Source organism: Babylonia areolata, chromosome 34 (assembly GCF_041734735.1).
Source record: "Babylonia areolata isolate BAREFJ2019XMU chromosome 34, ASM4173473v1, whole genome shotgun sequence".
Classification (NCBI taxonomy): Eukaryota; Metazoa; Mollusca; class Gastropoda; order Neogastropoda; family Buccinidae; genus Babylonia; species Babylonia areolata.
In genome coordinates, this window is record NC_134909.1 from 8,396,200 (window position 1) to 8,410,952 (window position 14,753).

The following is a 14,753-nucleotide window of genomic DNA, read 5'->3' on the forward strand; positions in this document are numbered from 1 at the left end:
AAGAACAATTTCAAGTGAAAAGTACTTCAAAAGTCTGTGGATTGCCTCTGGTATCGTGTCTGTGATAACCTAAAAATAGAAAACATATCTATTGACGGCATGTAGTGCATGGCGACAATAGACACAAAACAGATCTACGTCCACATGAATGACAGAATCTCCAGTGTATGACGCAATTCAGTATTAGACTTTTTTGTGTTTCGCTGTGTAAAAGCAGTTTGCTGCCATGCATTTCTTGGTCACCAAAGTTTTCGGCACCTTTGTGTCTTGTGTCATGCACGAGAGTGAGACATCGTCATCTGTTCTTTATCAATATTTTTCTGCCCTTGATTTGTTCGGGGGAAAAAAACTGCTGGTGTCTTGCTGAAGTTACATTCTGAAACAAGTTTGATCCTGATAACCAGTTTCAGATGCCTTTTTTGCATATGAGGGCAAACTTCCTTTCCATGCTGACTCCACGTGAACCAGTTAGCAAATCATTTTCGAGAAGGAAGGAGTCTTCCACCTGATGTATGCTCATCTAAATAGTATGTTTATAATCCAGACACAGTAAAACTAAACTTTCAGAGTATGTTTATGTTCACTGAACCAAACTCTGATGAAGAAAAATCGGAATAGATGCAGGACATCAGTGGATATCTTATATAGGCACTGGAGAAGCCCTTTGTGTAGGACTTCAGCTGATGTCTTATAGGCATGGAACCAGTCGATGGGATATTTTTCAAAGAAATTTACCTTGTCGTGAAGGGTGTAAAAAGATCAATGCTGGATGAAAGTCATAATAGTTCTATTACTCAGTATTAGTAGTATTGTTCAGTCGATTCGATGAAGCAAGAAACAAACCATTCTTGGTTTTGTTGTTGTTGTTTTTATATATATTTTTTAATATCTTAAGTGAAATACACAATTACAAATGACTACATTATCAATTAGAATTAGATAAAAGAATAAGATAAAAGATAATAAAAATGTCAACACAAGAGGAGATTACAGAATTCTGAATACTTTATTTTCTCCAAAAAGAGATCAAAATTTGTTTGTGGTGTATGTTACATAAACATTGTGTGAGGATCACAGTCATTTAATATGAATACACTGAAAGACAAAGATTGTTAACTGATAAATGCAAAGTTGAGGTGAAACTCACAATCAAAATCAGACATACGAAAATCACAGTAAAACAAGGAGACTAGGTATGAAATATGCTAAAATCAAACATAGCCATACTGACTTGTTACATGTAAAATTTTAAGTCACATCCCTGACCTGAAATCTTACCCAGTGTTGACAAATCTCAGCAGCCCATTGCAGATATACGTTTTTTTCTTCAAACCTTTGTTGGGCAATATTGTTTGTTTGTTGTTATAGTTGTTAGTCATTCATTCTAAGGATGTTAGATTGTTACTTACTTAGTGAAATTGATGTCATCATTTATTTTTTGTTGTTGCTGGTTTTTGTTTGTTTGTTTGCTTTTTTGTTTGTTTAAACCTTTCACTGCCAGGAAAATAAGATTTAAGTGAAATCTGTTTGCCAGGGGTTTTTTTTTTCACAAAACACATGTACAAAATTTCAAAAAATTCTGTGCTCTTTGTTATTGGAGACCAATAAAAGTATATATTTTCTGAAAGGTAAATGAATAAAGAACACAAAACACATGATTTTTCCCCATTTTATATATTTTTAGTGACATGCCGTTGTTTTGAAATCAGTGTTTTGTTTTTTGTCACATTTTCAACTTGTTCATTACTAACATTAGTCAGGTAATTTGCACTAAAATATCATATTTTCTGGATAAATGGATATCTGCATACACAAAATCATACTAGAACAACCACAATAAAAATAAAAATAAAAAAAAATAAAAAGAGATACCTATACATTGCATTGTGACTTCTCCAAGTGATAATGTGGCTGAGAAGCCACGCCCCCTCAGTCTACATCCCCCTCCTCTTCACCCCTCTCACACAGTCACTTTATCCAGTTTTCATCAGACCGCGCTGGCTGAGTGCCAAGAATATTGCTCACACTGTCCTGTTCAGTCACTTTCTGTCGTCTGCTAAGGTTTGCACAGCCGGCATCACTCACTGATAGTCGCATCTTGGCACTCTCTTGATTGCTCCCTTTATTTTCTATCAAATCGTCCTATAAATGTTCATCACTGTCTTCTTCGGGGTTACGCTTCAATTTTTTTCTGAGCATCAGCAAAAGAAAGCAATCTTGGTTGATTTAGTTCGGCGTCAGTCTGACATTTTGTTGAGCGAGTGAGGAGAGGGGCCAGGCAAACACTGGGACAGTAACCCAACTAAAACGTTCAAATAAAGGACTGCCTCATGACGTAGATGGGGTTTCTAGCTATGAATAGAATCCAGAAAGATTCCCCAAGCATTTTTATCAACGAACTGGACGCAAAGCAGGGAAAAGTCAGAATATTTCGATGACGAGTTACCTTGTCATTCTGGCAGCGAAGCATACCTGCTTGCCATGACGAGTTATCTCGTCATATAGGCAGTCTAGGGGTTAATTAACGAAACATCACCCATTTGCTTTCATTATCTAATACCAGACTTTATAGTCATTTTCTTTACTTGGAAAACACACATACACACACACTCACACACACTTCGATGTATGTTTTATACATGCAAGTGGTAAACTATCAATGTCTAACTGGTGTGTCGGGTTTATTTGTAGTCTGATATATCTTCCCCGTTCTTTTTTGTGTGTGGTATGTGATGTGACATACATGGATCTATGTCTACACACGTCCATGCCTTCTTAAAACTGAAACTCAAGTGAAATTGAACAGGCCAACTGTTACAAACTGTATCTTGCATAATGTTTTGATGAAAACACTGGAAACAATATAGAACACATAATGAAGACTGAAACTGGCTGTTCATAATTTGCTTGTAGTTATACAGTTTGGATTTTGAACGGAAAAAAATATTGAGACATAAAACCAAAGCAGTCTTATTCTTTTTCACACACACACACACACACACACACACACACACACTGTACTTGAATGTCAGTGTTTGAAATTGTTTTCACTTGCATGTTTTTTGTATTTTTGATAATTTCAAGATGCTATTGTTGTCTGCTATTGCAGAAGGTTTGATGTGCAGTCCAATGCAATAGGACAATTGTAAAAGTTTGATGTTAGCTTATCCTACCACTTTATGTTCCTGTTTTTTTCCCCTACGTTTACGTTTCACCACCACCACCACCACCCCCACACACTATCCGGCCATACACCCCCTTCTCTTCTCTCCCCACTCACCCACCTTTGTTTGTCTAAAAAGTGGAAAGACATCAAATTGAAGACTATTACTTCTACTACTACTACTACTATCATACACACACACACACACACACACACACACACACACACACACAATACAAACAAACAAAGAAAAAAAACAAGATAATAATTACAATAACAAAAAGTATTGAGGGTAAAAGAGTATTAAAATGAAAATTGTTTTCTTGTTAGCAATAGTTCTGATTTTCCTGGCAGCACTGCTGGTGACACCATTTTCATGAAATCTTTGAATGGATCAAACCAAAATAATATATATATATATATATATATATGTATAATATATATGTGTGTGTGTGTGTGTGTGTGTGTGTGTATGTGTGTGTGTTTCTGTAATAGAATTTTTCAAAAGAAAATCAGATTAATAATTGTAGCCAAGTGCTCAGCTGGCTACTAAGCGTAGTTCAACTCACAGCACATGCCGTAAAGCAGACAACTGTTTCACTGCAGTGACGGTGTCCAACCATTGACATGAGGAGGTAACTCCTGTGGCGTAAGGCTATTCCAATTCGAATTTGAAAAGAAAGCTGTTTGGTGTTAGCATTGTCTTCTGCTACATCTGGTCACTTTCCGAGGTGCCGCTCTCAAGCACACATCGAGCGTGTCGCACACACAGTTCGCTGCCTAACATTCTACTGCCTTGCCTTCTCCTCTTCTTCTTATCTTCTCTTAATATTGTAATAAAACAACAGCAAAACCCTTCTGTGACTGGCCTGCTTATGTCTCTGGCCTGTGCGTGGATCTTTTCTATCCTTTTACCTTCATACTCTTCAATTTGTAATAATCTAAAATCTTTTGTACCATCCACTTTTATATACCAATTGGGTAAACACAGTTACAAAACCTGCGTTGCCGACAGGATATCGATCCATTACAAATATTCCTTTTAATGTTTTTAATTATTTTATCCAAATTCATTAGATATAAATAAACCAAGCTTTACCACTAAGTGTACTTCATTACATATTATATGCTTCTTTTTTCATATCTGAATGATGATGGAGTTTGTTTTGTCTATAAAATTTAATAATATAACCCCACCTATCTAAATTCCTGAATGAAATAAAACAAAGTGTGCGTTATTTCAGTCCAGCCAATGACAAACTTATCCACACCTGCTCTAAGCAGCAGCAGAACTTCTACAGGTGAACATGGTCCTGTTTGCTTACCCCTGGCTTCATATCCTCTATGCAAACATAATGCTTCCCTGATGTTCCCTGATGCTATCCAAAGATGAATACTGGCAATGGACTATCCACCAAAGAATATGGGGTCAGGTCTATGTTCCCCCAAATTTTCTTTCAGCCAGGTCGAAGTTCCCCCATGTCTAGAACCACTGCTGACCACTACTGACGATGACCCAAAAGTGCTCAAACTGTGTTATTTTGTTACATCTGTCCATCATTATGTCATAGCAGGTGTCCAACCACTACTGACAACTGTTGTACACTATCATAGTTCACCCTACATCACTGTGATGGTTATGTATTATTGGGACGTCTTGGCAGGGTTTGACCATTAGCTGACCACTGTTGACTACTGTTGGCCATTATTGGCTGTGTCTTGCCACTTCTGACCATTACTTACCACTACGTAAAAATCGTCAGATTGTGTTGTTTTATCATGTTAGCGCATTATTATGATTTTTTTCAAAAGAAAATCAGGTTAATGTGTACTTGCTTTTTCACATCTGAATGGTGATGGCGTTGGTCTGTTTTGTCCAAAAAAATTAATGATATAACCCCAACTATTTAAAAATCCTGAATGAAATAACACAAAGTGTGCGTTATTACAGTCCAGCCTGTGACCAGCTTATCCACACCTGCTCTAAACACCAGCAAAACTTCTACAGGTGAACATGGTCCTGTTTGCTTACCCCTGGCTTCATATCCTCTTTGAAAAACAATGCTTCTCTGATGTTCCCTGATGTTATCTAAAGATGAATATTGGCAGTGGACTGACAACTAGAGAATATGGGGTCAGCTCTATGTTCCCCCTCTATGAAAATGTTATTTTCTTTCAACCCGGTCTCAAAGTTCCCCCAGGTCTGTATTCCACCAGGTGTAGAACCACTGCTGACCACTATTGACCATGACCCGAAAGTGCTCATACTGTGTTATTTTGTTACGTCTGTCCATTATGTTGACAGCAGGTGTCCCACCACTGCTGACCACTGTTGTACACCATCATAGTTCAACCTGCATCATTTTGTGACGGTTGCGCATTATTCAATTTATTGGGATGTCTTGGCAGGGTTTGACCATTAGCTGACCACTATCAACTACTGTTGGTAATTACTGACCATGTCTTACCACTTCTGACCATTACCATTGCGTAAAAATCATCAGATGTTTTATCATGCTAGCGCATTTTTATGACGTCCTGACCGCTACAGACCACCACTGATCACTGACCACTGCTGACCACTGACAAGTGCTGACTACTGACGGCCTCTAACCACTGACCAGTGTTGATCAATACCCAAAAGTGTACATGTATGATTAAACATACATAGGCCTGGGGGAATAAAGACCTGGGGAATTATAAACCTGGGGGAACATAGACATGCCCTGAGAATATCACACAATGCTTATAAAAAAATAAAAAAAATTTTTAAGTTTTAAAAAGTTATATATATTATATATATTTAAAGAAAAGATACTGGTATACTGGTGGTTGATAATGTGTCTTTCTATAGAATTGAAATGATCTTTTTCATCATCACAAATCCAGTCTGGAACTTTCATGAACATTTACAGACACAAAAGGACAATGTTTAGAAATATATATAACCATTTCAAAATTAAATAAACCAAAAAAAAAGGGTGATTTTTATTCTTAAGTCATAAGGCTTTTTCCCTTGTACTGAGTACACCAGACAGTTGCAAAAGTACAGCACAATCTTTCTATCGCAGAACTAAAGAACAAAGCAACAACTGAAATCAATTCAGTCATAAGATTTTCTTGATTAAAAAGTAAACACAATTCAACCCCCACACCCCACCCCCTCTCCCCCAATTTTTTTGTATAGTTCAATAAATACAGGCCTTTTGTAAACGTAATACATTTCAAGAGGAAAATGCCAATATCCCAAGTCTTTCAAATGATCCCTCATCCTTTCACCACACCCATTGTACAGTTATGAATAAAAGTGCTGAAATATAGGGATGCATAATGTCCACATCACGGTGATCACCTTGTAGTGTACAGACAAAATAACAACAATATTATCAAGAAGAAGAATGTCTTTTGAACACTAATGCCAGTAACGGTGACTAAGGTGACAGATACCTCATTACAACTGTGTGACCAAAAAGGAAAGAAAGAAAAAGAGAACCTGGATAATGTTTGCTTCCTTTATCTTATCTGACAAGATAACTGATGCAGCCTTCAACAGCCAATCCATGTAAACCCTGATTGTAACATAAAGTGTGAATTGTTACAGTCCAACCTGTGAACTTATCCACACCGGCTCTAAGCACCAGCAAAACTTCTACAGGTGAACATGCCTAGTGTGCTGAAAACCCCAGCTTTATATCCTCCATCCAAACACTATGTTTCTTTGATGTTACCTTCAGATGAATATTGACAATGCACCACTGTATCCAAACAAACACCATGTTTCCCTGATGTTATGTTCACACAGATCTTGGCAATGCACCACTATATCCAAGAAACATTTTGCTTCCTTGATGTTATCTTCACACGAATCTTGACAATGCACCCCTGTAGCCAATACACAATGTGACACAAAGCTAAAGGACTATCAGTGATTCAGATTATAATGTGGTGATGTTACTGACAGAAGGAATACATCAGTATAATTTGTTCTTGAATAAAAGCGTTTTTTCTAGAATTAATTCAGTTGAAACAAATACATAAAAAGCAAACCAAATAGTGAATACTAGTCTTAAGGAAGATCAGTATGGTTTTCAGTCATTCCTGTTGTAGTGTTGTCATCTTTATCATCTTTTTCTATTCCAACAATGCCAAGTTATGACTTTTTATCTCAATGTTCAAAAGGTGTGTGGATGAAAGAAAAGAATCTTGAATGTGTGTAGAGTTCTCTGTTCATTGCCTTCATTGCTTTAATAGCAGAAGTTGTCTGCACTTTGTCATATTAACTTCACCCCTCCTCCACATTGTCTCATATTAACTTCACCCCTCCTCCACATTCTATCATATTAACTTCACCCCTCCTCCACATTATGTCATATTAACTTCACCCCTCCTCCACACTCTGTCATATTAACTTCACCCCTCCTCCACACTCTGTCATATTAACTTCACCCCTCCTCCACACTCTGTCATATTAAAGTGCAATATAGTAGGCTATGCTTATAATTATATTCAAAATAATGTTTCTTAATTCTTTCTGTTTTTACATTAAGAATACCAGTTATTACCTGCAGTGTGTAGATGTATGTATGAAACGGTGTATGTGATATTTTTTACATTTGTGTCTTCGTAATATTTGTCAAAGCCATTGTTGACTTTTACAGTTATGGTCCCCATGTTGTTTACTTGTCTATGTTGTGATAATGCACCTGACCAGATTTCTCCAGTTGGAGATAATAAAGTTATTCTTATTCTTATTAACTTCACCCCTCCTCCACACTCTGTTATAATTATTAACTTCATCCCTCCTCCACACTCTGTCATATTAACTTCACCCATCATATTAACTTCACCCATCCTCCACATTCTGTCATATTAACTTCATCCCTCCTCCACACTCTGTCATATTAACTTCACCCCTCCTCCACACTCTGTCATATTAACTTCATCCCTCCTCCACATTCTGTCCTATTAACTTCACCCCTCCTCCACATTCTGTCATATTGGGTGTCATATTAACTTCAACCCTCCTCCACACTCTGTCATATTAACTTCACCCCTCCTCCACACTCTGTCATAATAGCTTCACCCCTTCTCCACATTCTGTCATATTAACTTCACCCCACCTCCACATTCTGTCATATTAACTTCACCCCTCCTCCACATTCTGTCATATTAACTTCATCCCTCCTCTACACTCTGTCATATTAATTTCACCCCTCCTCCACACTCTGTCATATTAACTTCACCCCTCCTCCACACTGTCATATTAACTTCATCCCTCCTCCACACTGTCATATTAACTTCACCCCTCCTCCACACTCTGTCATATTGACTTCATCCCTCCTCCACACTCTGTCATATTGACTTCATCCCTCCTCCACACTCTGTCATATTGACTTCATCCATTCTGTACACTCTGTCATATTAACTTCATCCCTCCTCCATCCCTCCTCCACACTCTGTCATATTAACTTCATCCCTCCTCCACACTGTCATATTAACTTCACCCCTCCTGCACACTGTCATATTAATTTCACCCCTCCTCTACACTCTGTCATATTAACTTCACCCCTCCTCCACACTCTGTCATATTAACTTCACCCCTTCTCTACACTCTGTCATATTAACTTCACCCCTTCTCTACACTCTGTCATATTAACTTCACCTCTCCTCCACCCAATGCCTGCCTCCCAATGTTGCACATGCTGTTCCTTGCATCATCCTTCTAATTACCCTTTGCTGAGCCTGAAATGTAGCTTTTCCAAATAGATTAAGAAGTTTGCATACACTGTAGAAATCATGTTTAACTAGAGGTTAATGGACAAAGGCTACTTTATTGAAAACATTATTTTAAGGCTACACGCATCATTCCATTCTGGAAGGAAATGCAAGTTAATGGAATCAACAATTGTTATGAATCACTTTCTTCTCTCATTATAATTTGTTTCAATTACTTTTTCCATCATTATCTCCCTCTGTTTCCATTCTCTTCCTCCCCGCTTTGTTTTAACAAGACTTCATTTTAGAATTATCAAAATATTTGATCACATAAAGTATATACCATGTGTGTTTTTGTAATTTTCCTAGCACCTACAGAGTAAAAAATTATTCCAGTTGGCAAATCATAACTGGTGACCAAAAATGATTCCTTTTGGCTAGTTTTAGTTTTAGTAAAGAATTCTATCATGTTCATCTTGCCTGTCTAAAACCTGTCAACTGATATCCCAGTCTCTTGTGTTTGTTAGTGTGTCATCTGTTTGTTACTTGTTGAAGGGGGAGGAGGCCCCTCGATGTAATCCCAGTGATAAGTCTCTCACAGTGAAACGCATGCTCCTTGGCTGTTGGGATCTGTACGACATTAGACACAGACATTACACAGCAGATTCTCTGAACACTTTGTTTCGTGATGCATGTCCCTCTGTGGACACTAATGGACTACTTGAAAGAAGTGAACATTTTAAATCAGATTTGAAAGTTTTAAAACTGGTAGGTTTTCAAACTTTGATTTGAAAGCTTATAGCAGTGACAAGGTTTTTTGGGGTTTTTTTTTTGTTTTTTTACCCTTGACTCGAAGTAGGTGCTAAGGTGGCAATTGCCTTGAGATGGCCTTAGTGGTCAGCAAGGCTCTAAGCACCATGATTTGATCTGTTTGGTTTGAACATCAAAATACCATTTCTCAGATTTTCTTTGTTTTTTAACTATGCAAAGGTTATGGAAGAAGACGGTTTTATAACATTGAAAGATATATTTGTCATGTTCAAACTTTTTTCTTTCCGTCTGCAAAAACAAATCTATAAAACTTAGTCAATGACTCCGTCCCATGTGTTTCTTTTACCTTGTCCTATTTTGATCATCCCCTGTTCTTCTCCATCTCAGTATTATTCCAATTCTGGAAGAATAGAGGTGGTGGGGTTGGGTGTCAGGTGAGACTGTAGACCTCAGCTGATGGTTGGCAGTCAATCACAGCCTTACCATGGAGAGAGAGGGAGAGAGGAATGAGTGAAACCTTACAAAGACTGAAGAGCAGTCCCATTCGCTCTCTCTTGGCTAAGAGGCAACTTCTGATTAAGCTGAAGTCTGGAATAAGTTATATCTTGGTCCATACAAACAATGTTGAAACTTAGCACACTGAAACTTAGTAACATTTTGATCTTTTGATACAAAGAATGTTGAGACCTGACACCAGATACAAAAAATGTTAAAGCTTTGCACCATCTCCATACAAAGAATGTTGAAACTTAGCACCATCTCAATACAAAGAACAATAAACTTATCTATTATTCATTTATTGTGACAGCGGGTGTGTCTGTGAGGCAGAGATTTCCCTTTTGCATGCACAACATACAGAAACTCAGAACACTGGAATACCAGTTTCTTTATCAATGTCTGTTTGGCTACTGACATAGCTATTTATCGGGTATAAACATCTCATCACTAATCATCAGTCTGACTCGGTTTATTTGTTAATTCCATCTACCTGTTTGTCTGTCAATACCTGTTTCAATTTATCTGTTTTTCTACTCGTCTGTCCACCCAGTGGTCTGTCTGTCTGTCTGTCGTTCTACCAAAATATCTGTATTTTATACGTCTCCTCCATCCATCCACCCCATCCCTCTCCCTTCTCTCACTGCCTATTGTATGTCTGTCAGTGTATCTATTGGTGTGCCTATAAATATATATATATATATATCAGTGTAAAGAAAAAGAAAAAGATGTCTTCCTCATGATATACAGATAACAGTGTATTATCTGTATATAATGCTGTAAATCATGGACACATATGTAGTTTGTTCTGTACTCATATTTAGAAATCATTAAGAAATTAACAGGGCTGCCTTAACATATAACAGACAGGATTTCTTTCTTCTTTTTTTGGTGGGATTGGGTGAGATGGGGTGAAGATACACAGTGAGTCACTTTCACTAAAGAAAGTCCTGTTCTTGCACCAGTTCAGTTTTCTGTTCATGAATTTGTATTGTTATTGAGAAAACGTTAACCGCACTCTACCTTGTGAAAAAAAAAAAAAGAAAAAAAAAAAGAGGAAAGTAAGTACGGAATTTTGTTTGCTCAGACTTATGGGAACCCTGTCCATCCATCTGCTTTTTGTTTTGTTCCCAGCTTCATCAACAGTCACTGGTACAACCCATACCATGGCCAGCAGCACGACTGCAGTTAGTACAAATTCAGATGGGTCAACAACAGGAAATACGCAAAGCACTGAGAAAACAACTGAAACTCCACAAAGACTCATCACAATATATGTTGGTGTTGGATTTGCTGGACTGGTTCTCATTGTCCTGATTGCAATTGTCATTGTGCTATGGTACAGACGACACAGACGCCAGAGAGCAAACAGAAAAATACAAACTGAAAATATTAGTCCCTCCAGCAAAGGAAAACCCAGTCCTAATGACACTGTGCACCATCAGCAAGAAACACACATGTAGACAACCCTTCCGCCCCACCCCCCATTTTTTTTGTTTTTTAATTTTAAACTAAATAAAAGATTACATTCCTAAGAAAGGTTATAGAGCCAATAAAAAGTTGCTCTCACTTCAGTATCCTTTTTTTTAAATCCACAGTTTGGCTCAAACTTGTGTGTGTGTGTGTTTTGTTGTTCAATTAAGTTGCAAATGAACATTTTGTGACAGTCATCCTACTGGCTTGTTGAGGCTTAGTGGCTGCAATTCTGTTGGCTATTGTTGGGTCTGTTGAGGATGGCAATCAAGCTCCTAATGTGTCTGGTGGTTTCCTTGGGGATGGCATTGTTGGAGTCCGTGTGTGTGTGCTTCTCCTCACAGGAAGCTACCTGGTTTTGGAAGTTGCTTTTGGGTCTCAAGAGAATAAGCTGTTCCAAATTGGCTCTTCACAAAGATTTTGTATCCTTACCTTTCATGTGCTACTTTTGCTAGAGAGATTCTCTCTTCCATGCCAAACTATTTTCTTGTTATTTGTTTGTTAGTACCCTCGACCCCCCACATCCCCCTTCATGGATACAAAAATTGATTTACAGCCCTTCCTTTCATCTGCTATTCAAATAAATGTGTATGGCAATGACATGCATTGAGGGGCTGACTGCTGCTTAAAACGGTGCTCTGTGCTATTCTTTCTGATTGTGTGAACAGGCTGTTGCAACCTTATTTCAGCCACAATTTTCATCATCATTAGTTTCACCATGGTGGATTGCAAGTTGATCAGTTTAAAGAAATCACAGGTTGATACAAATATGATGAACAATCTCCAAAAAACAGTAACTGTCACGCTCAGATTGGTATTTCCTGTACATCTCATCTTCTTCACTCCCAACTGAGCAGTCTTTAATTTATAAAGTGAGTTTGATCCTCAAACAGTCAATTTTTCAAAGCTCCTGTCATTTAATGTCATGTCATCAAACTACTGACATTATCTCAGTTTCATTAATTGGATGGAATGTGGACATAAGCAGAAATTTTTTTCTGATGTTTTCTTGAAGTACATTGCTTGGGATTTCTTTCAACATGCGTGTGTGTGCACACACACACACACACACACACACACACACACATGGCTCAAAGTCAGAAGGGAATGTATAAGTGTAAACTTGTGCGTGCTCTCTCTCTCTCTCTCTCTCTTTGCACACCTAATAAGATCATGAATGTTTTATGGGCTGTTGGGACATAACCCCTGTGTGTGAACTCTTACATAAACTACCTTAGATACTGGTTTAAACTATTGAACTGTGTGTGAACTGTTACATAAACTAACCTTAGATACTGGTTTAAACTGTTGGGAATGGAACAACAATGGGTACCTGAAAAGCTTATAACATGTTAAAATTTCTTTTACCTGTGTAACCCAGCAGTTTTTTTCCTTTTTCATCTAACTGGCTTTCAATATTGTGTCGCTACAACAAGGGATTGTAGATGTTAAATTGTTCCAAAATATTTTCAAACAGCATCTGGTTTACATATCTGAACGGACTGGGTCATTCAAGACAAAGATACATAATCACATTATTGGTCATATAATTATTAATTAAGGTTGTATTTCAGAGAGAGAAATATATAATGAATACAGGTATTTACTGCTTTCGAGTTGCCCTCTCTCAGATTAGATTTGGTGTACTCCCTCTCAATGATAACATCAATTGCTATAGTAGTTCGAACCAGAAAAAATGTTGCCCCTTTTGTATATCAGACATTAAACATGAAATACATTTCTTGTTTGGATGCCCAGTGTATGCAGATCAAAGAATAAAACTTCTAAACGATGCAAAGAAATTTCCCATTTGCATACTGCTCTAGGCCACACAAAACATTCTTTATCTTAATGTATAATTCCTGGTATCAATAAGAGATACTGTATGATCAATGATTATTGAACTGATCCTTTCAACTTTGTTAAGTTTCATGCCTTTTATGTATTTGATTTGTTGATGCTGGTGAATACATAAGAGTATAATGACACTGTAAACATTATGATGATAAAACAGTAATGAAAGAAAATGTCAAAACTTACATTTCAAACATTTTGTTCCCATGTCACCATTAAAAATGTTTGTTCAACCTGTCTGTATCTGCCAGTTAAACAGATGATGAAGAATATTTTGAATATTGACAATGATGTTATATCAGTATATCTCATTTTGTTGAGATTTGCCTGCTTGCTCATTCAGATCATAATAATATTCTTGCTATTGCAATGCTTATTCAGATTATACCGCTTTCCATACCCTACAGCAACCCCCCCACTCCCAAACCCCTCCCCCTTCCCATGTGTTTGTATAATGACTTGAACTAGTTGAAGGCCAATAGACCATTTGAATCTTTGAAATCTAACCCTCTCAGAAAATTGTCACAGGAATGTACAACAATTCTTGAGGCTGGAAAAAGCTTGTGTGATGCAAGATGGCAAAACACAACGGCAGCTAATTCGAAGCTGAGAAATGTGCTGCTTCAACTGTGCTTTTCTAATATAGACACATGCACACCCACCCACCCACACACACACACACACACACACACATATATATATATATATATATATATATATATATAAAACCCATGTAACATGTAAACAACTTATCCCTTGAGGAAGGAACATGATCGTTTTGAAAATATGGAATATCTGACAGATTGATGTGTTTGTTTTTCTTTTTTGTCTTTGTATATATATTATATATATGTCTGCTCACATCACCAAAAAAAAAAAACACAACATGACCTGAAAGTAGTTAATATCAATAATGTTTGCATTTGTTTCCAATATGTGTCCTACAATGATGCTCGAACATGTTTCAAAGCATTTTTACATCAGAAAACCTGGAGTTTCAGACCTTTAGACTTGGGTTTTTTGGGTGGTTTTTTGTTTGTTTGTTGTTGTTTTTTGATAGTTTTTCAACAAAAAGTCAAATGGTTGTCTGTTAAAATTTCCATATGTCCAATCCAATCCAAACTGGGTTGCTATGTGTGTAATCTTAACTGTAGATATGGAAAGGAAAAAAAAACACCCCCCCCAAAAAAAAAAAAACAAAAAAAAACAAAAAACACATCCTACTGTGGAACCCACCATGAAATAAACACTTTCAGTGAAATCATTGTTTTATTTCAACATT

The 14,753-nt window shown here is 37.2% G+C and overlaps 1 protein-coding gene and 1 long non-coding RNA gene across 3 annotated transcripts in view; both read left to right on the top strand.

Annotated features, from left to right (window-relative positions):
- LOC143277491 (uncharacterized) overlaps positions 1-14,753 on the top strand; it is a 534,532-nt gene that overhangs the window by 492,929 nt on the left and 26,850 nt on the right. The window lies entirely within an intron of this gene.
- Positions 6,760-14,196, top strand: LOC143277496 (uncharacterized). Its single transcript, XR_013053745.1, has 2 exons — positions 6,760-6,818; positions 11,279-14,196. It is a non-coding gene; the product is annotated as an uncharacterized LOC143277496 (long non-coding RNA).